The sequence below is a fragment of the Pieris napi genome, chromosome 19 (genome assembly GCF_905475465.1).
Source record: "Pieris napi chromosome 19, ilPieNapi1.2, whole genome shotgun sequence".
Taxonomy (NCBI): Eukaryota; Metazoa; Arthropoda; class Insecta; order Lepidoptera; family Pieridae; genus Pieris; species Pieris napi.
In genome coordinates, this window is record NC_062252.1 from 1,310,287 (window position 1) to 1,335,023 (window position 24,737).

At 33.5% G+C, this 24,737-nt stretch overlaps 1 protein-coding gene across 2 annotated transcripts in view; it reads right to left on the bottom strand.

Moving 5' to 3' along the window:
* LOC125059148 (facilitated trehalose transporter Tret1-like) overlaps positions 1 to 24,737 on the bottom strand; it is a 42,308-nt gene that overhangs the window by 15,675 nt on the left and 1,896 nt on the right. Inside the window, exon 1 of one of the 2 annotated variants that reach the window (XM_047663417.1) lies at positions 4,147 to 4,275. The exons of the other annotated variant lie outside the window; for it this stretch is intronic. The gene's annotated coding sequence lies outside the window, so the exon portion shown is untranslated. Of the gene's footprint in view, positions 1 to 4,146; positions 4,276 to 24,737 lie in introns of those variants that run through there. 2 annotated transcript variants of the gene reach the window in all.

Sequence of the window (24,737 nt, forward strand, 5' to 3'; positions counted from 1 at the left end):
AACCTACGGCGTATATAGTGACTCCCGAAGTGCACTCGAAAGTGTTGCGGGTGGTCGCTCTTTTAATCCCCTTGTAGTTGAAATTCGTAAGAACATAAATAAAGCGCATTTACTCAACAAAAAAATTGATATTTTTTGGGTTAAAGCGCATTCGGGCATGGAGGGGAATGAAAGAGCAGACCAACTAGCAAAGGAAGCTGCGCATCTAGAAGAGGCGCCCGTGTACAATAGATTTCCCATATCGCATTTGAAGAACTGTCTACGTGGAAACACGATAGAAAAATGGAATCACAGATATCGAGACGGTGAAACAGCTGCAATAACCAAGTTATTCCTTCCAAATGTTGCTTCGGCCTTTTCAATAATTAAACAAATGAAACCAACGGGATTGATTACTCAGATGTTGACAGGTCACGGTGGCTTCTTGTCGTATCTTCGCAGGTTCAGACAAAGTGCTGCCTGTCCTTGTGACGATTCAGCTGAACATGCAACACTGTCTGTGTTGCATGTTCTGACCGACTGTCCCATGTATGGATACGACAGGTATAACGCTGAGCAAGCTATGGGCATGAGGGTAACGGAGACGAGTTTGAAGGGAATAATGCTCAATGTTAGGTTGAGGGGCATCTTTTTGGGATTTGCTGTGAGGGTCATGCAGGGGGTTGTCAAAAGAAATAGGTAGTAGTAGAGTAGTAATATAGTAATAGAAAGTAAACATTTGGGTTACCAATACATTTATGTAAGCTTTTTAACACCTCCGACGACTATATAGTCGGGGAATAATCTGGAAACGTTTAATAAAAAAAAAAAAAAAAAAACATGTGTAGAAAAATTTAAGCATTCGTATTAAAAACGAGCAGTTTTTGAAGATATGTGTATAAAAATTAACGGGATTTCAGGTCAAAGTGCCCATATAAAAATATTTACAACCCAAAGCGCGGGGTTTCGCAGTCGTTGTGAGACAAACACTTGAAAATTAATATTATATAGTGTATCGTACTGTACATAAAATTTGATATACTTATATGCCCGATATATAAAGATAAATAATCTATATTTAGCTATTCAATAAAAGTTCTTCTTAAATAAACTATGTCGCTCATAATTTTTTTTACAGTTCAGTGCTTTGAGTTTTCTGAACTTTACAAACAAACATACAAAACATCTATGCTCTTTATATATGTTACGCCTCTCATGACGCAGATAAATAAGGACAAATGTCAACTTTGTTGCTATAACTGATAAGAAGGTGTGTCTGTTACCTAGCTGTTATCCAACTTCAAAAAAGTGTTATAATAAACGAATTAAAAACTGCTTAATCTGCCTATAGTAGAATGTAAGAGTAAGTGTAGTAAGGCGTTCGATTTGCAATGCTCTGAAAAACATCGTAAGGAAATCGTTATGTCTTAAACACAATAAGAGACCGCACAAGGTTTGCCTGAGGTCAAAAAAAAAAACATAAATCTAACCAATAAAGATTGGTTGGAAGTTTTATTCTTCATTAGAGGTCTGCGTCTAGAGCAGTGTTGGCCTAGTGGCTTCAGCGTGCGACTCATCCCTGAGATCGTAGGTTCGATCCCCGGCTGTGCACCAATGGACATTCTGTCTACGTGCGCATAACATTCGCTCGAACGGTGAAGGAAAACATCGTGAGGAAACCGGCTTGCCTTAGACCCAAAATGTCGACGTCATGTGTCAGGCACAGGCTGATCACCTACTTGCCTATTAGATTAACAAACGATCATGAAACAGCTACAGAAATCTGAAACCCAGACCTAAAAAGTTGTAGCGCCATCGGAATCGCGAGTGCATTGGCCTTTTAAGAATTGGTACGCACTTTTCTTGAAGGAATCTAAGTCGAATTGGTTCGGAAATTCTTCAGGGGGCAGCTGGTTCCACGTAGTGCGCGGTAGAAACCACCTTAAAATTTTAACGCTCAGTTGTGGAATGGCGAACGTAGTACGGGTGGAATTTGTGACTTATAAAACTTTAACTTAGTAAATCCAATTATAGACGATATATGAGTATATTAGTGGTAGATGTGAAGTAATGCCAGAGCATTATCATTAGAGGTAGACCTCTCATAGATTTGGCAACTCTATTTAAAAATTGCGGACAAGACAAAATATAGTACATGGAATTAGCAGCTGTTAGCGCAATTGAATAAATATAAACTTGCTAAACGATCGTTTTGTCGGAGAATTGACATCATAAACTATCAGATTACAAAAACAGTTATAACCTCTGCTAAACAAAATCAGAAAGACGAAAACATTTAGACAAACTCAGTTAAAAATATTCAGTTCAAATTCTCCCTTTTTTCCCCAAATTGTGAAATGAACATGGTTAATATAGATATCTCTTACTAATTAATATAATAATATAGTTAGATAAATGGAGCACAGTTTTGTGAATTATTTATAATGAAATGAACAGAAGGAGACAGCAGAAAGAGAGAGGGAGCGCTTTAGGACGAATCCTAGGGGTAGAAGACGGGGAGTAAATAGAAGAAGATATGCCCATCTCCTACCTCCTATGTAGTGTATACTGCACCGGAGGTTTTTAAGTGTAACATGCCGTTGAGGTCCCGGTAGAATGCGACAGCGACCCCGGAGCCTCTGTAACGCGGCTTTGTCGGAACTACTCGAGGTGGTTTTAGTGGGTATTGCTCACCCAGTCTCTGAATAGCAGAGATTTTGGCGTGGGTCGAGTCCCACATACCCCTGTTCAGGGGATGCTCAAATGCATTTCCACCTCGTATATCAAAAAAAAAGGAATAATAAAGCAACAACATAGAACTATGGAAGCTGACCAAACACGGTGGAGACTGTGGACTGTGGACGCCCCCTGCCCCATCTAGAGGTATAGTATATAATATACTATGTAATATATATAGGGGTTATAGGACAAGTCAAGTAAGTAAGGAAGTTAGATTTGAGTAAGAAATATCACTAATTATGTATTCTAAAATCGGACAAAACAGCAAAGAAATATGTCGAAAAATGTTGAAACCTCTTTTAAATTTGTACATCTTAAATGAAATTGAAAGGTATCTTTGAAGCCATTTATCTCAGAATAAGTTAAGCAACAACTTAAGTAACTCTTGTATTTGCAATGCCTGTAATGACATCGTTAATATATCCAAAACTCATCAAACACTAGTTCAATTCACTACTATATTAAGGCCATATACTCATTTTATGAAGAGGGATTTTATGATTTGTATTTATTACTTACATTAAGATTCAAAAGTTTCGTGATTATATCCAAAGCGAAATCGCGACATGCTTTAAAACTAAACAACAAAATTGAATAATTAAATATCACTATAGCGACAGAATAGCTTTAATGAACGTAAGACATTTATGAAGAAATTTTATTATTAAAATAAACTCAAACATAAAACCCGATACACTTTTATTGTAAATCTCTACGCAAATTTAAATCCCCAATATTTAAGCGCCACAGAATAATGTAATTTTATACACAGATTCAATAAGCTTGGGTCGTTGTACGAGTTCGGGAAAATTTATTGACCCTACAAAGGTACATAAATTATACACTGACGAAGAAACTGGCTTGTATATTATCTTATAAGATACTTATGTAATATAAGAGAAAGCAATGGCCAAATTCTAAAATTTATGACTGTTTGGCAGCGAATTCCTAACTGTTCGACCGTTGTCATAGCAACCGCGTTTTCGAATTCCGCTATAGGGATGACGATTCCTATATCGATATAATCAAATTCGTTAACTGCTCCTATTATTCACTAAATAATAAGGATAAACTTATCATTCTAGCGCTTTCGAATAGAATTCAAAGCAATATTATTTATAATATATAATTAAAAAAAAAAAATGTAATTGTTATTTAAAAATAATAGCGTGTATAGTTGTCGTAAATAAAATAAAATAGGGTGGAAAAGGAGGTCTTCTCCCGGACAGGGGCCGCATCTTAGAGTCATAAAATTCTCTATAAATTTCTTTTTGTATAATGTCAATAAAATTTGGACAAATAAATTTATTATTAATATTGTGGTTGTAAACGTTGACATTTTAAATTTAAATATAAATAGAAAATATTAAATAATTTAAATATTATTAAATTAATATCCTAAACGTTCGTAAATTAAAATACACTCACGGATTTTGTTAACTTGTGTCACAAAAAATTACGCACAATCACTACACTTGCACAACGTATCGTCTCACCAGTTTCAAGCCGACGACTGACACAATTCAAAGGGTTCACGCAATACAAATGACGTAGAGATGTGCTATTTATCGATACTTTATCGATAATCATTCAGGGTCACGTGTGCTTACACGAATCTATTTACTTGTCATTAATTTAAAGGAAAACTATTCCGCTTAACAACTCTCATGTTTGAATTAAAATGTAGCTTTTTTGGAGAGTATTCAATTAAGATTTCCTTATTTAGGAATCAATTAAGCGCTTTATAAAAGCTTAAACTAGGAGCTTTCATATCATATTTATTTAAATTTTTTATTATGATTGTATTTGTAACTAAATTTGGTGGATGAAATTGTGCTTTGATATTTTTATTTGTAAGGTTTTTTCATGGTTATATTATAAGGTTATTTAAATTATTTCATCATTTATATTAATTATTATATATATATAAATATTTTAAGAGTAATGTTGGACTTGTAACTAAATTTAATGGACGAAATTATGCTTTAATATTTTTAAGGTCATTTAAATTTAAATAATTTCCTTATATATATGTATATCTATATATTTTTAATACGTAATAGTTTAAACATGTCATAGAAAGTTGCCTAAATTAGCTAGTTAATGAATATGTATTAAATTGTTTAAATATTTGTATTGAAAATTCAATCGTGAATAAATATTGTGTTGTATACTTTGTAAACGGGTTTTATGCTTGTACAGTTGGTATATGAGGTCACGGCTTAATTTTGCTAAAAAACGGTCCGAGGTTCGATATAAATTGAAAAATGTGAGCAATTTATATTTCAAAATGAACGTCTCAATCTAATTAGACTATTTTAACGAAAAACTCTTTCACCTCTTTCTGCCATATTGTGTCTACGGCGTGGTGAAAAGAGACAGAGTAAAACAATGCAATAAGGTTGATTTGCTTTTCGTCAAGAGAAGAGTTTTAAGGCTCCAACCCTCAGAATCAGAGAGGAGACTTAGCCCTAAGTACTACGTTTTTGTTCTATTTTTGTCTGGAAGAGTGGACCAACACAGGACTGTAGACCGGAATAAGGTTTAATTCATAAAACTTAACTTTAAGTTACACTCAGGTATGTCAAAAAACTATTGGAATTTGACTTACGGAAGAGTTATTCTTAGGACACTATCAATGACTGACGGCTCGCGAGTGCATTGCCGGCCTTTTAAGAATGGGTAAGCTCTTCTCTTGTCGGACCCCAGTCGAATTGGTTCGGAAATACTTCAGTGGGCTATTGAATATTTCTTATGTGTTTCACCTTCCACATAACTTGAAAAATATTGTTTTACCATATATATTATTAATAAGTTTTTACTATACTTATTAAAATCTAATTAGATTCATGAATTTCTGCTGAGGAAAAACGTTTTAATCTAAAATTAGAAATAAAATAATAAAAAAAACCGTGATATTAAAATAGATACGGAATTGTAATTAAATAAATAACTTATCATAAATCATAACTGTATCAGAGGAATTATAATACTGACATTCAGAAAATAGATTTATGTAAACAATTCTCAATGACTTATTACTATTTACTTTGGATTACATACCTGTTATATAAAAATTACTACTATAATTAGAAAAGTTTAACCTTAGGTAACCTTTTAAGGGGAGGAAATTTCCCCGTACTAGACTATCTAAAGTAATTCTTTTTTGGGAAAAGGGATACTTTTCTTTAATAAAATCCCATAGGTTTTTTTATCTCTGCCTTTTAATAAATTTAAGAAATGTATTAATAGAAAAGCTGTGTAAAAAGACTTACTATAAAGTTAACGATTACGTAGTTGATAATAGGGCCTGGGACTAGTGCTAGACAGGCTACTTTGTCTAGCACTAGTCCCAGGCCGTTGTTTTAAAATAAGTGTTGTTAGACATAGTCATTTTGTATGATGATTTGCTATTTAAAAAGAGTACCGAGAGTTTTTTACGCCGGCTTTTTCTCTCGGCCTACACCCTCTGCCTTCTTTGCCGATGAGTAGGCATGTCTACTGATTCAAATTTAATGACGTGGAATAATTTATAGCTGTATCTTATATTCCATAATTAACATATTTTTTTTATGAGACCGACTCCCATGATAATTGATATTTAAGCAAGATTGGTTCTGCTCCAAGTTCTGCAATAATTCTTTTGTTTGAAACGGGACTTTGAGGTCAAGATCAACATTAAGACAAGACTTTTTATCTAGGTCTAGATCCTGTTTTGCCTAAGGGAATGCCAACTGCAAGGTGACCTTGTAAGCAATCTAACGCGTGAAATGATAAAACTGATCACATTTTATTGAGTTTTAATCATTATTGTAAATGTCAAACAATAAAATTCTCCAAACTAGATATATTTGGTTACATATTATAAAAATACTAATAACGGCGGCTGTGCACAAGGAAAAGTGAAGCATCGTGAGTAAACCGGCATGCCTTAGACACAAAAAGTCGACAGCGTGTGTCAGGCACAGAAGGTTGACTCACCTAATAACGACGAAGCATTTAAGTATGTGAGGTTTAAGTATTTATTATATGTCGGAGAGGATTCGTTATTTCTTATGTTGAGGAACAAATATTATAAAATAATAAACGGCACAAATATAAGTCTTTCCTCCAACTACGATTTTGTTCCCTTTGGAGTCTGTTGGCGCCTAGTAGATAGTACCGGTGACCCCAGAGCTGGTACTTTCCTGGCTCAATGAGTAAGTATCGCAATACAGCGAGGAAATGCTGCCAGCGTTAAAGGTACACTGCCACAGGGACCAAACTTTTTAAATTTGTTATGATTTTCTTTTCAATAATTTTTATAATTACTTTGTAGGTTAAGATAATTGTCAAAACTGTATATTTGATTGTAAATTGATTAATTAGATATACTTTTATATTATAAAGAGGATTTTGGTTTGTTGTAGCAAAACTACTTGGTCGAATTCATAGGTTCTTTCACCATTAATTCTTTCGCCAAGTAACAGTCTATTCATTTCCGAAATATCTTTAAAAAAAGTCCAGCCGTGCCGGACATTGGCTGTAACACGGGCTGCCAATACAAAACTATTTTTATTATATACAACAGATATATGTACAACAACAATTATATAAAATATTTAAATAAATAACTACCACAAAAAACATAATTTTGGCTGACAACTATTGATATGTTGATAATAGGTTGCCGGTCTTTTTGTCCAAACACGCTTTTCTTTTTATAAAAATCGTAATTTGTGATATGCATAAAAATGCAAATATTTTGTGTAAAGTTTATTATACAAATTTATGACTGCACATTTCATAATTGCAAACATTGACCTCAAGTTTATCATATCATAAACTCACAATCTGACCTATCAGTTGTTCATTAGTCATGTTACACAATGATTAGCTGACATATATCTCATACTTAGGTATTTTAAATAAGTTACTATAAGCAAAAATACGTGTGTGTACTTATGTACACGCGTTAGAAGTTATACGTAACTTCTTTGGCGTAACAAGATAAAAATCTTAAAAAAAAATTATTCTACGTTTGTAGAAAAAACAACACGAACTATAGAAAAAACTAAAATGTTGATTATAGCTAACTTCAGGGTGTCGGTTTTTTGTCACGGTGTGCGCGCGCATCGTAAAAATTTACTCTCCTAATTTTTCCCTAACGCGCCAAAAGAAGTATAACTTCAAAAATTCGAAAGAAAACAGTTGACAAATGATTTGCGTTAAAAAAAGTGTGTAGTCGACACACAACATACATAGGTACTTTATTATTATCAATACATAATACCAATGTCTACTACTACTTGTCTGGTAATCAGTGTAGGCTAGGAGTGCGACTCGATTGTTCGAACCCAGGACTTGTGAACAGTGAACGTAAAAATTATGAGGCAGTTTCAGGGTGTCGGTTTTTTGTGATGGTGTGCGCGCGCATCGTAAACATTTACTCTCATCATTTTTCCCTAACGCACCAAAAGAAGCAGTAAAGGCAGTTTCCTCTTGATTCATGGTCTGTTAATGTGTTGTATATATCTAAGAATTTGTGGTTTTTGAAATTAGAGAAAACTAAATTGAAATTTTATCTACGATCGATATATACGCAATAGTTTTGCTTAATGTGCTATGACCCCTACATGAGGCAGAGGGCGTCCTCATCTCAATCGCATTCGGTCTTGTGCCTCGTATTTCACGTCGCTTCAAGTTCCAGCTCTCTTTGCCTCATCTGCAACTGTACTTCCAGGTTTGCTTGGGATGTTCACGCTTCTTTTTTCCTTGCGGGTTCCAATCCTGCTTGGGGATATGATTGGAATATCTTCGTGTATGCAACATTGATATAAAAAATAAAACAGACGCAACATTGATATAAAAAAATAAAATAAGTCTTTTCCATGCCGCGAAAGATGTGCCCCCAGCAACGTATACGACGCGATAAAAATATGATGCAAACATATTCGATGATTGGCATTCCCGAACCGAATGACCTCAGATTCAGCGTACAGTGACGTACTTTGATAAATTCATTTCGTACACAAGTCAATTTACTTGTTATGAATAACAGATATTGCTCATATTAGTTTTTGCGTTCAATTTTTATACTTTTTCTATTTTATTTGCCGTATTTATTTTTTATTTACTTCGTTGCTTTTACTATTCTAAACATAAATGATTATGCAACTGGCTACCATATTTACTATAGGGAAAGTGCAATAAGTGCGTAATTATATAAAAATTAACAATAAAGAAAAATCAGTTTATCTTACGGTACAATGCCAGGTTTTTAAATGCAGTACAAAACCAACAGAATTCTACGTGGGTAAAAGCCCCATACTTATTTAAAAGAATTTGAAGATCCCTTCCCATAGAATCTTACGTTTAATTAAATTCATTTAAAATTTTATATATGTCGGAGCAATGGCGCTGATATTAGCTGCCGTTGTAATTATAATTTAATAACATCAAAGTCAAATTAGTTCAAAATCGTTATATGGATTATTTGATTTGCCAATATTAATAAATTGAATAACAGACTTTTTGATAGTCTATAATAATAACGTCATTATTATGAATGTCGGAGTAATGGCGATGATACCGGCTGCCATTTTCATTATAATTTAATAACACCAAAATTTAATAAATCCCTTAATACGAATGGTTTACTTAATTAGCCAATATTGCTGGATCTATAAAAAATCGATTGAATAGTCGTTATGTAATAAATGTATGTAAAATCGTGTATTGTAAATCTATATATTTAAAGGCAAGTAGGCGATCAGCCTTCTGTACGATGTTTTTCTTCACCATTCGCATATATCAATTCCGTAAAAAAACTTTTGCGGCCTGGGATGTCAACAGGGTAGAATCGCTTAACCACTAACATAATTTTTAATAATGTATTAATTGCTTTTTAGGAGATTTTTAAGTATCAAGGCCGCGGAAACAAATTACTTAATTCTTATAAACAAATAGTAGGAAAATATAAGTTGTTTTCGAAAGATTTGTATTTATGGACTAATCAAGCTCATTATTATCATAATTATTCAACCATAATTTAATTAACATGAATCTTTCTTAAGCGGAAGAGTAATATGATTAGATTTATTATGTAAACACAGTTAAAGGGAAGTATTATTTTATCATAGGTTTGTTAGGAAATTGGGAAAATATTAAATATTCATGAATAAATATTTCTGTATAGGTTTTGTTCTAAGATTACTTTATATACAATTTCAGCCACATAGAATGAAAAGTAAACAAATTTGAATGCACGATCTTGGGGTTGAGAGTCACAAGCCCAAACCACTAATCCATAGTCTAATCCTAAGGCTATAAGGGGTCGTATATAAAAAAATCCAACTATTTATTGCATGCCTTGCCTTATAATATGTTGTTATCTTAATTATATAGGAATACAGGGGTCTAGGCTCTGAATATGATTTTGTCCCATTCGGTGTCGAGACCCTTGGTCCGTGGGGTCCTAACGCTATAAGGCTTTTTAAGGAAATAGCAAAAAGGTTAGTCGATATCACAGGAGACCGAAGAGCTGGCAACTACCTTGGACAAAGAATTAGTCTAACTATTCAAAGGGGGAACGCTGCCAGTATCTTCAGAACCTTGCCTAAAGGAACTTTTTAGTAATATATTTTAGTTATTATATTTTAAGGTCAGTTATTGGTTTTTTTGTTATTGATTAATTGATTGCATAATCCTTTTTTTATATATATAATTGTTATAGAAAATTTAAATATTGCTTTCGTAATCAGAATAGAATTTAGAATATATAAAATTGTTCCTTTAATACCACACGATGATAAAGATAGGCTATCAAATGGGCTTTTGTGTTTAAGATTTGTGTACGTATACTATTTATAAGAAACCAAGATGCTCCATAGTACGAGAACGGCAGTTCTGCCTGTTGCATTGATATTCCGTCTTTTACCAGCAACATAAAGATATCCTATTCGCAAGATCCGAGACGCGGACTATAGCTCGTTTACATCGAAACCCAAATCGTTGTTGACATTTTTGTTTATTTATTTATTCACACTTAGCTCAGAAAGATTTGAGACAAGGCTGGCTATACGTAGGGTATGCGATTTCATTAGATTTCGATTTTTTACAGATCTCCGGAGTTTCGAAAACCAATCGTTAACTCGAACAACTGAAACACGATAAACTTTTTGAGGTTAATTAAGAGACGAAATTATTTAAAAGAAAAATTTTATTTATTTGACTTTTCCTATTATCTATATATATATAAATGAAACCCGTTTTCCGTTGTCACGACATAACATGAAAACGGCTTGACCGATTGGGCCAATTCAATTCTTTTTTTATAATATTCTTTGAAGTACGAGGATGGTTCTTACGGAGAGAAAAATTAAAAAAATTGAGTGAAAAAGTCTAAAAACAACACTTTTCTATATTCCCATACATAATATTCGTAATAATACTTAAAAGTCAATTTGAACTTTAATACCATATATCATAAAGTTCAAGTGTTAGTGGAGGGGTTCCGGGAAGGTAAATTTTTATTTTTTGACATAATGTATTTGCTGTCTTATCAACTTTCTTTTTTTTATCTTAGCTAGACCGGTGTCCCGAATAGCAGAATAAGTATTTAAAAAACATAAAGAATCGACTGTTAGGCGGTACGATGTTCGCCAGGCCAGCTAGTTTATAATAAATGACGTAACATTCATGCGTTATTTTAATAAAAGTCTTCGCCGTGTTGAATAAAGTGTTATTTACCTATGCTAGATATTTAGGAGTGATTTTGGAAATAACATCTTAAGAATGACTATCGAGAGGTCTGTCTGATAAACAGCATCTTATGTCTGCTTACTACATAGCAGCTGAAAATACCCTCTCAGGACAAACACTGGTCGGCACCAGCGCAAGATATTATAAGCGAACTGTAAAAAGCTACCCCCTAATTGCCCACACTCATATAGATTTATCTCTTTTTGAATATATTATCTAATCTCGCAGAATTATCTAATTTATCGGGATTGCCGAGCTATAAGCCTCCTGGTAACTACGTAACATATTCCCTTATTACAGTATTCCGTCTTTCCAAGAAATGATTTTGTAGATTCATAAACAAGTTTTAACATAGTACTAATTAAGTGGCGTGATCTTTTATCTGACGCGTGCGTCGAGTAATAATAATTGTAATGACGTCATGTAATTTTTATCTATGTAAAGCTCAACGTCACGTGATTTTAAAGTAGTTCGTCGATTGTACACTTAGCGGTTTTTGGAAAAGTATTGTGACAACGAATGGAGATTTGTCTCACTTAAACCGCTTGATAAATGGCTCTATTGTTAAGAAGTTAGGCACCTTAGTTACAGCTCAGAGGCACTAAAACCTTTTTAGGTCTGGGCCTCAGATGTCTAAATGTGTTTCATGATCATTTGTCAATCTAATAGGCAAGTAGGTGATCAGCCTCCTGTGCCAGACACACGCCGTCGACTTTTTGGGTCTAAGACATGTCAGTTTCCTTACGATATTTTCCTACAGCGTTCGAGCGAATGTTAAATGCGCATAGAGACAGTCCAATTGCACGGATATCGAACCTACAACCTCAGGGATGAGAGTCGCAAACTGAAGTAATGTTTAATCATTTTCTTCGATAAAGACGTATCGTGGGCCACAAACAATTCTCTAACGCATATATTCAGACAGATGTTTCATTTTAAATAACTTCCAATCAAATAAAATAAAACAACAATCAAAAGTATCCATCTCAAAAGGATATTCAAATTAAGACATTTGTTTAAACCTTACTCAACGCTGAATTAGATTTATAATTTAAATTGGAATTCCGTTTAAAAAGAGGCGTTAAAAATTTAACATATCTCGTTATTATAAAATATCACGCATTCGGTGTACCTTTTGGTATTGGCCACCAGCTGCCCTGCGATTCTGTAATTCACTTTTCAAACTCACACAGCGGTTTTCGCATCGGCGGTCGCTCTTAAATCAGTCTGCGAAAACAGCTGTGTGAGTTCGAAAAGTGAGTTACAGAATCGCAGGGCAGCTCTCTCCAATGAGTTCTATCATTGGCAACTCTGGTCCAGTATGGCCCCAAGGTCAGGAGAGTATGATTCGTATATATTTTTAATTTCTATCCATAATTAAAATTGTTTCTGCAGTATATCATAACGGCAAAAGGCTATGGGAAATATCCATTTGTGTAATAATTAGTTTAACTCTAGGTTTTGGCCTCTGATTTCTCTATTGTGATATTATATATTTCTTTATAGACGGGTAGGTCAGTATTCTGTGCCTTTTTTTTTTTTTAAAAGACAATTCACACCAATTGACCTAGTCCCATGCTAAGCTGGTGAAGCTTGTGTTATGGGTACTAGGCAACGGATATACATACATATTATAGATAGATAGATAGACATATAAATACATATTTAAACACCCAAGACCTAAGCACAACACCAAATGCTCATCACATCGATATTCGTCTCAGCCGGGGATCGAACCCGGGACCCATGGATTCGCAGTCAAGGGTAGTAACCACTAGACCAATGAGTCGTCAAAACATTGTACCTGACATGTACATTTCTGAGACTAAGGCATGGTGATTTCTTCACGATGTTTTTCTTCACCGTATGTTTTGCCCACATAGCCGCAGTTAAGCCTCTATGCCAACATTGATGGATGCATATTATTTTGTAAAATACAATTTTAATTGATGTCAAGTTTAAGGAATAATTTATCCGCTATTAAATCTCAAGTTTATGTAATTCGAGATATGAAAGTATGTTTACGAAAATATTAAGCGTGTTGAAGTGTTACGAAAATTCCAAGGGCTACTGGTCAATTTATAATTACGCATTTTATGTTAAATTGGAACAGTAAAATTAAAATAAAGTAAATCTTACATCAGTAACAATTATAAGGTTAAACCCTGCAAGGTCTGTTAGTATTAATAAATTTGAATGACAAATATCTTGTAAAATAAGTTTGCGATTATAAAGGCGACGGATTTCGTCTCGTACTGTCCTAGTGAGTAAATTTAAATGCGAGAAGAAAGAAAGAAAACGCTTTACTATACATTTAAAAAAAGGGCAGATAGTCTCTTCCTTTTCACATGTTAATGGTACTTGATACAGAATTCTTCATATCACTTATATTCTACTAGCAGACCGGCCAAGCGTTGCTGTAGCTAAGGTTTTAGTTATATTACATAGTAGTTACCTATTCAAGGGAAACGGTAGGAGAACACCAGTCATTGGGGACCACCATGCTTTTTTGGTAATTATTCCATTAAATTGTAGCTTATGTGATACGTTGCTAAGTACTTTTAACACAGCGTCATCTGTTAGAATTGTGGCTATAAAATAATAAACAAATATTTTGCAATAAAATAATATTGCGGATATAAATTGAGATGTAAGCTATCCTATCTTTTAAGTTAGATTAAACCGCACACGGTGTGCAAATTCGATTGAAATCGGTTCAGTAGTTTAGGAGTCCATAGCGGACAAACAACGTGACACGTAATTTATATACTCAAACTCAAACTCAAAATATCTTTATTCAAGTGGGTAACCAAGTACACTTTCGAATTGTCAAGTTAAATTAATTGTAAATTTACATTTACTACCAGTTCGCAAGTCAAGGGCGTAGAGCGGGTAAGAAGAACTGGCAAGAAACTTTCCGCCACTCTATTTAATCGCCAAGTATTGTCATACAAATTGTTATATATGTATTAAGATAATTAAACTGTTGCACAATAAGAATACTTTCGGTTTCAGCATAGGACAGGTTGAGTAGATTTTGTTTACGATTGTTAGTGAAAGTACATATAATGTTTTGAATCGATAGTGAAATTTAAAATTTAGTTTTTAAGAAAGTGGTTAGAGATGAAAAGGACTCTAAAGGAGTAAAGGCGTGGGGCGAATAAAGTGCGTTTTTTTTAAATTTGACGGTTATCATTATACAAATTTGACTCAAATGATTAAATATACTATTTTTTTTTAAAAGACAATTCACACCAATTGACGTAGTCCCAAGCTAAGCTGGTGAAGCTTGTGTTATGGGTACTAGCCAACGGATATACATACATATTATAGATAGATAGACATATAAATACATATTTGAACACCCAAGACCTAAGCACAACACCAAATGCTCATCACATCGATGTTCGTCTCAGCCGGGGATCGAACCCGGGACCCATGGATTCGCAGTCAGCGGTACTAACCACTAGACCAATGAGTCGTCAAATTATTCTAACTTTGACATTATTTTGTAAACCTTGCAGCTTGTGGCAATATTTCAAAATCTAACTAACGAATACATACTAACCGATTTATATGAGGTAATTACATACAAAATTTAAAAGTTGTTTTATCAAAATATAACCTTGAGCTAAAATAACTGATTCGATTGAACTTAGCTCTGATTAGGTACGCTCAATTAAACCTCTTCCTGGTTTAAATTTAATTAAACGGCAACTAATTTTATTAAGACTTGTTTAGACAACTTTTACTTTTTTTTTAAATAAAAAAATAAATCAGTGGTGCTACAACCTCTTTAAGTCAACCTCAGATTTCTGAATCTGTTCATGATAATTTTTAAATCTAATAGGCAAGTAGGTGATCAGCCTCCAGTGCCTGACACACACCGTCGACTTTTTGGGTCTAAGACATGTCGGTTTCCTCACGATGTGTTCCTTCACCGTTCGAGCAAATGTTAAATGCGCACATAGAAAGAAATTCCATTGGTGCACAGCCGGCGATCGAAACTACGACCTCAGGTATGAGAGTCGCACGCTGAAGCCACGAGGCCAACACTGCTCAACTTACTTTTTTTTTACTTAAGTAAAAATCCATTAACCCTTTTTTTATATCTAATAGGAGTTTTGTATGTCAAAACGTCCGACATACAAAAGTCTCGACTATGAAAGTTAACACCCATGGGTTTGATTTGAGACGCGACGAAAATGTCGAACATCCAAAAATCTACGACAAATACACAACGAGAGACGCAAAAATGTGTCTGCTACGCCATTGGGGATACAGAGACCAGCAATTTTGTTAAAAAATTCATTTTTTCTAAATCCAATATTTTTTATGAGAAAAATAATAATTAATTTTATATTTAGATGCCCCTCACGACATCAGCATAATATTCTGAGTACCAAGTAGACTTTTCTGTTATATTAATAAAAATAAAGATTGGCATACTTTGTTAGGATGTTCTCGTTTGTTTCAGCCATGCATAATTGTTTTACTGGGAAACAAACCCATTAACGAAGATACTCAATCAACCTCTGTTTGTCTTTTGTAATGTATCCAGCAATTAATACTAGATCAATATATTGGGGTAGGCACTAGAAGGTTCTGGGGTGAGTACGGACCAGCCTAGGGCTTTGAAAGAGGGGTTAGATAGTAGCCGATTCTCAGACTAACTGAATATGCATAAAAAAATAATAAAATTCATAAGAATCAGTAGCGCCGTTTCGGAGGAGTATGGGAACGAACATTGTAACACGAGAATGTTATATATTAGATAAGTGCACTTATAAACGTTAACAGGAAATATGTTAAATTAATTCTAAATTTACATTTACTACCAGTTCGCAAGTCAAGGGCGTAGAGCGGGCAAGAAGAACTTGCAAGAAAGAACCGCCACTCTTTTAAATCGCCAAGTTTTGAGTCATACAAATTGTTTTGATCATTTAAATAATCGTTAAATTTATAAAAAGCTTTATTGATTAATTTACGCTTAACATAAGATTTGAATTTATTCAGTGATTATTCTCTAATTTCGAGTTGAGAGTTTGTTGTAAAAACGAATACAGTTTTTTATCTTTTGAAGCCTATGGATTCTTATGTAGCTACTATACTCTAGTCAGCCTATAAAGAATCTCCCTAAGTAATCATTATATTCTTAATTATGTACTTTATTACGTATACAACCTAAACTAAATATATAAAACATAACAGATACAATATATAAATAGATCGAAGAAAACAAAAGTGATGCAAGATACCAACGAAGAGTTATCAAAAGTCAAACTTATTTGTTTTATTATTAAATGTCAACTATAAAACATCACTTGTAATCTTCAAAAGTTCCGTAGGTAATAAACGTTATTTTAAAGACACCGTACCAATAATAAAAACCCGTACAATTTTAAATTATTACAAAAGTAGAATATGCAGTTTAGATTTGTAATATAAATTTTTCTTGCTGCAGTAGGTACTTTTGATCGGAACCCCTTGACGGGTAAAGGTCTCCTCCAGCCTTTTTCAAATATGTCTGTCCATGGCTTTTCTCCATTCGCTTCCTGCTTACGCTTCTACTTTTTAGGATAACATCGTGAGAAAACCGGCTTGCCTTAGACCCTGAAAGTCGACGGCGTGTGTCAGGCACAGGAGGCTGATCACCTACTTGTCTAATAGATTGACAAATGATCATGATCCAGAAATAAAAGGCCGAGACTTAAGAAGGTTGTAGCGCCACTGATTGATTTTGCCAGATGTAGGTTTATAATTGGTATGTATTATGTCATATGAATATGTCAGGGATAATATTTATTCAGTTATTAGAATCATCTTACTGCTTATAGAATCACCTACTCAAGATTAATAACGACCAGAAAATTGTATAGGGAGTGAGTTTCATGTTTTAGAGTCTATGACAAATACGAATGGAATTTTTATATCAATCAAAATAATTAATGCTTATATAACCCCAAGTTGAAAGATTTATTTTTAACATTGTCAAATGTGACTTTGTAGAATTAAAAACAAGACAAACATTTGTTTCATTTAGTACTATCAAACTTTAAATATTAACAAACATGACAGTAAGTGGAAAATTACGAGTTTTCCCTTGTTTTCCTTAACGTTTGCGTAATTTTAATGAGCTGATCAATTGTAATTAAAGCTTTGTCAAGTGCCTATCTTATACCTAATTCGCTGTTATGCTAGTGTTTTGTTATTATTTATATAATTATATTAATTTGTGTAATGTTTTATTTTTGAATTTTTTGGTAACATTTATGTTTACCATAATTGTCATATATTTTAGAAAAGACAACTTTTAACATATACTATATAGTATTATATATGATGAAACGGCGTATATAAGAACAGAAGAAAAAAAATTGCCTAGAATTTACCACGATTCTCAACACAAAGTCGTAAAAAATCGTCAGTGCGAATCCGCATCAACATATTTTGGTACGAACTCTTCTTTATAAAGGGGGGGGGGGGCAAACCATCAGGGTGTTCACCTGATGTTAAGTGATTCCGCCACCTATGGATACTCACATTGCCAGAAGGCTCTCAAGTGCGTAAGAATTGGTGCCCTCTCGAACCCTAAGTCAATTTGGTTCGGAAAAACTTCAGAGGGCTTCAGAGTGACGTCAGGTCCATGAATAAAAGTCATCAATGAATAGCAGAATGTTTCTATTCCAAATCCTATTGATTAAACAATTTTTGTGAATATTTATTCAAATCGAACCTTTGTAAGTTGAGTTAATCTAAGCGGTATAACAAAATATACGTAAAATATAATCCGAGTTCGATAATATTTGTATTGCGTGCATGAATTGCTAGAACTTAAAAGCAACAAGGAAACGCAAAAAGCAGAAAAAAAAAACAAATCAATATTTCGCTAGTTATATCCGTATTCAGTAACTAACGTTTAATTGATTTTTAACGAGTTAAAAAGCTTTTATATATTATATGTTTTCTCGATTTACACTAAGGGCAAGATTCAGATATGAGACGCTATCTCTGGTTCCTGGTCAAAAATGTATTAGATTTTGATATACTGGGGTTCACAGTCCTCTCAGTTTATATTTCACACAGATTCGCACAGTTGACAGTACACACAGTTCGCGATATGTTTAGTTTCTGACCAATTTAGATGTTCAAAGGTAGCCTTCGTTGATCAATGAATAAAAGAAGATGGGCCAAGGAATTCTTTAAGAAGGGACTTTTTAAATATAGACACACATGAAGTAATCATGGCTTATGGTTACAGAAAGCACAAATTGGTTAAGTCTAAACTACGGTGAATAAATAACCGTGTTGTCCGTGTGAACGCTCCCTAAGCCCAAAAATTGACATTTGTCAGGCAGAGAAGAACCCTACTTGCTTATTAAAATAAATTTTCCCAAAACAGATCAGAAACACAACGTTTCAGAAATCTGAAGCCAAGACCTAGCGCCACAGGTTCTTTTTTTAAGTACGATGTAGTTGAAGACTTGTAAATACGGCGCTGTAAAATACAAAAGTACAAATTTACACTTAAACATTATATTTATTTAGGAATAATATTTATTTTTTCTACAAGAAAAGTATCACGTGTTCACTTGGCTTAGTCCCGTGTGCAACAATGTACCAGAATCATGAATTGATCTTGAGCTGAAGTAAACAGTAACCAAACAATAATAATTTATTTGCATGAATATGGTACAAAAATTCTGGTGGTAAAATCTAAACTTTTATAATATAAAAAGTAACGAAAACTGTGTTATCTTTAATGAGTCTCATTAGAGTTTATATGTTCATTTTATTTGTGGAAAATCCCAGCGCCGTTATCATATTAAATAGTGAAAATATAAAAACCCTATATCCTTGAGGTTTTCTGAGGGTATACACCTTTGTATGTATAATTTTAAATAGAAAATTAATACAGATTTACAAAGTTTGGTCCCTGAGGCAGTGTACCTTTAACGCTGGCAGCATTACCTACCTCGCTATATTGCGAATTGCGATACTTATTAATTCATTATTCAATTGTGATTAAATTAATCTTTCTTTAGGTTCTAAACTAAGATCTCCATACAAGTTTTATACCTCCCTTACAATTCATCCAATCTGTTATTAAGATAAGAGGAAATTTGCTTGAAGTAGAAGTAAGTAGAAGAAAAGTAGACTGCGTGAGTGAGGCACAGAAGGCTACTTGCCTATTAGAAAAAACAAATGATCATGAAACAGATACAGAAATAAAAGGCCCAGACCTTTAAAAGTAACCTCAAAAGCCTTAAAGGCCTTAAAAGTAATGGCTCTGTTTTTCGTAGTAATGGATAAATAAAACTACATATTATTTAGTCCCAAGAAACATTATATTGGACAGAATCCGAATTCCAATTTCAATATTAAGTTTACATACCACATAATTTCATCCACTATTAATGGTGTACACCAGAAATGTTTCGTCTTTTCGTTTATAAATGGTATAGGTATTCGAGGCGATCCGTACCAATTTACAGAGTAGCTCTGCAGGGATTGTACTACGTTAGAATACTGTGGTATTACAAGCCCGGAAACTAAGCAAATATTAATTTTAAAAGTTACCCGTGCGTGGTAAGTACGTGAGGTTGCAACCTTACTTTACGCTATGTTAAAATATATATTCAAATATATGAAACTATAACGGGTTCTCGAGATATTTTATAATCTACTTACTATACATTAATCTTTTAGGTATTGTGAAAGTTCCTGTACGTAAATAATCCTTTGTTTTCTTCAGAGCATAATGTCACAATTTTCTCTGTGGCTTTGTAAAACACTTGTTATTGTTTCTATACGTATATTTTCCTATTTTAATAATTAATTACGCCCTCTCTCAACGAGTAAGTATCGCAATACAGCGAGGAAATGCTGCCAGATTAAAGGTACACTGCCACAGGGACCAAACTTTTTAAATTTGTTTTAATTTTCTTTTTTAATTAATTGTGTATCAACGGCCACCGAATCATTGTTTGTGTCTTAGATCTAGTTTAACGAATTTTGTAGTTCTTGAACTAGTTTGATTTCGCCATTGCAACAATTTTTCTTTCTAAATGCGCAATTAATACTCGACAGATAACCTAGTTATCTTTCATGCTCATCCAGAAAGCTGTAATAGTTTTTGTATATAGGCCAAGCAATAGAGTTTTGATTAACTTTGTTTTCTCCTGTTTGTGTGCTCCGTATGAATAACCAATTGCGTATAAAGACTGAAGACACAGTCGAAGTAAGAACGCACTGCCTCAGCGTTTGCAGCGGGTCAGATATGGTGAATGGGCACTACAGTTATAATATGGTTTAGATCAAAATTTCCATCATTAAATAAACACGGCGACCTCTCTTTGTTAATGAAAATCTAATTATACTTTTGGCACACGCTATGTTCCCGTATGTTTCGCCAAGAACCGTAAACATTCTAAATCCACCAAATATTGTTTAAAATTCTGGTACACAAACTAATTAGTAATTACTAGTACCTCACAAGAATGTAAATTGACAATTGACATCTTTCTCGTCGACAATTAACTCTAGTAGAAGTAATGTTAATACATTTTTGAATTCATTTACGTATTTAATTAATTGTTAGAGGTTTTATATCTTATCATGTAGTCTGTATACAGGGCGTCCCAAGGCTATGGGGCATCAAGGGAATGTTCCTTAAATATCGTTAGGATATTTTGCTAAAAGAAGACTTTATTTTATTATGAAAAGTAAGTATTACGTCATTCAATGATTGACGTTGTTCCTGTCTTATTAAAGTTACATTGTCTTAAAAATACTATGTTACTTTAAGAAGAATTATTATTTGTTGTCCATTCTCTTAATTGGAATCAAAAATTAGGCGTGTTTTTTTCACATTAGAGTCGATTTGATTCCAAGGAAGATAAGTAATTTTTAAAATATCATTGTATGCAGTAATACTTATTGGAGAGAACCATAATTTTAGAGAAGCTTATGAATTGGTCTTAACAGATTTAAAACAATTTTCGCATTTTTTTAGAAAAAATAAAAACTATATTCATACAGAAATATGGTTGTGACTTGTGACAAAATTTATCTAACCCACACTAGAGACCGTTTTGTGTGTAACGTTACACTGTAAGATTGTAAGCTGATTACAATTATTCCGTGTTTAGTGCATGTTTAAAATATTTTTTTAAGAAAAATGAGTGTTACATCTAATCAACCACAGGTCGTGAAACCTTAAGTATGCGTGAATGAATGTGTATAATGCACTCTGTATTTGAGTGTGTGTCTGAGAGCTGTTATAAGCGTGCGCTGTGTCTGTGTTAGTTTTTGGAGAGTCATGCCAAATACGTAGTAAGGCCTCTGCAGAATCGCAATCCAATTCGGCTACCATAATGTTTATGTGTTTTGTGAGTTTATATCTGGATAGTTTGATTATCTCAGAATCCATAGATTGGGAGATTTTATTATAAGGGAATGGGAAGTAATGCAAAAAAGCGTTAACCAACGCTTTTTGTCACAGTCCATCACTTTGTATGTCCCAAAGGCTCACGTCTCTATGACTTGTTAAAAATAAGCTTTTCTTTCTCCAACCAAAACATATGAATGAGAACTTCAATAGAATTCCGTTGAATAAACTCCGCGATGGGAGACGTTTCTGCGAATTGAATTTTTATTGTAGGTACTGGTCGCTCAGGTTTTGTTAGTATTCATGATTGTCTAAGTCGTCGGGTTGTATGAGTCACCGTCGCACTCACACGCCTTTTATTAAGCACTTAATATGGATAATATATCAATGATTTAATAGCACTAATTCTTTTGTCATAGTGTTTATTATCCTAATCCGGGAACCGTGTATTTTCTGCACAGTATATAGTACAGTTTGTTGCTCTAATAATTTAAAAAAAAGCAAAAAGCATTTTAATCTGATTCGTCGGGCAATAAATGTCACTGACAGTAGGAATGTGCACGCAACCCGTTATCGATACTTAGCTACCTGCGCACGCACTCTGACTCCTGATTGGTCGTTACGAGTAAGGGTTATTGTTTTTCTATAAATAAAAGATTTTTTGTTATGACACTCATTACATTACTTACGCTTCGTTACGCGTTACGCGCAATGGTAAAAAAAATATTTTCAGATAGCGAAAAATTATTCCTATTATCCAAATATCGATATGTACCTCAACAATACTTACGTACATTACTACACCATTAAGACCTGTAAGTGCGAGCGAGATAAACGATAAATATGATTTATGACCCGAAGAATTATGACTGAAACGATAAAAGAACTTCTTAATCGTCTAACCAAATAATTCGGGTCATAATATCATATTCATGACCCCGACATAAAAATACAGTTATCGTCAAGCGATCTTTAGGATGATGCAATTAAAAACGAAAATTGCATGTAACTAGAGCAACGTGTGTAATAATTTCATAACTGCATTGTTGGTATGCAAAAATAAGGAACAAAGTCTATTTAGCGATAAAAAATGCTAATTTTGTAAATAATTGATTGACAGACAAAGGAAAAATATACGAAGTTTTAACCGTTCCATCCAATATAATTTTCTTAACCTACATAGTAATAATAAAAAGAAAATTAAAACAAATTTAAAGATTGGTACCTGTACCAATCTACCTTTAACGCTGGCAGCATTTCCTCGCTTAATTGCGATACTTATTCGTTGAGCGAGGAAAGCACCAGCTCTGGGGTCACCGGTACTAAGTATCTACCAGGCGCCAACTTAAATCTTTAATTAGCACCTGTTCACCCCACGGCCTAAGAGTCTCTACTCCAAAGGGAACAAAATCGAAGTTGAGGAAAGACTCTTATATTAGTGCCGTCATTTTTTTCTTTTAAACCTAATTGATTGCCTAGGACGCATTGAATCTAAATATTATTAATCGAAAATATTTATCAAACATAGATTACAAACTTTCACATACAGTATTCAGATTTATTAAATATGATAGGTACAAAACAAATATGTACACGCGAAAGTCCAACCTGTCAAAATGAAATGAATAATATTCGATTAGACAGATACAAATCCATAGAGAAAGTGACACAATAGTACTTTCAAAATAAAATACTTTCAAAGTCAACACGATAAATGTGCATTATTTAAATTTCGCATGACTTGCGTTCCACCTTGACTTACTATTATTAATTTGGTAAATTTGTCGAATCACGGCTCCACCTCCAAAAATTTTCTACATATTTTCATCACTCGGCAATGGTGTGATGCAATAATATGGTGGCCCATAGAAATTAATAAAAACATCATGATTTGTGAAATAAATAAGAAGCTACGACTTTTTGGCTTTGACCTAACCTAACCTGATCATAAACGCCACTAAGAATCAAAACCCACTATTACTGTTTGTAATATTATCAGTTTTTAAATTTTAAAGGGGTCTAAAGCGCCTCCTTAATATAAGTCGTAAAGTAATAGAAAGAAAATTGGTGCGGTTTAAGGTGATTCGACAAATTTACCATTAATTTTGTATAAGTATAGATTTAGTAAAATCGTGTCAATACCTTTTAAAATAAGTATGAAAAATGTATTCATGAAACAAACACAGAAGACTAAATAAAAACTAAACAATTTTGAATGCCATGGACATTCTTAATGCCAGATTGTTCGCGAGAGCGCCTTTCAAGAATTGGTACGCGAATCGCGAAGTTAAATAGGTTCAATGGACTGGAATACAATAAAATTGCATTAAGAAACGTCGGAATATAATTATAATACTATATTGTGTGATTTGAAAAAAAAGGTGGATAGTAAATAGAAGCGGTAGTAGGAAACGAATGGAGAAAGAGAGCCATAGATAGAGTCAGTTGGAAAAAGCTGGAGGAGGCCTTTACCCGTGAAGGCGTTCGTGATGGTACTGAAGGAAGCTAGAATATAGAATAACAGGCAAAAGAAAAAAAATATGTATAAATATGTAAAATAATCTAAGCTGTGTATTATAATTTGTTTTTTTGTCATGATTGGAATTTAAACGGGTTTTATTATTATTATTTTTTAATTTCTTTATTTTACACAAAAATATAATACAATCATAGTAATAAGTAAATTACATTAGCAAACCGCTGTGGTTTATATTGATGTAACCATAACAGTCTTGTTTAGGAGCGCGACAATTGCATATAAAAGTAGTTTTTTAATTTGCTGTTTATATTGGTTGGCGTTAGGCAATCTAATATGTGATTGGGTAGACCATTTATTAGCCGCGGTAGCAAATACCTCAACGTTCTCTCGCCGTACACGTTGTTTGCT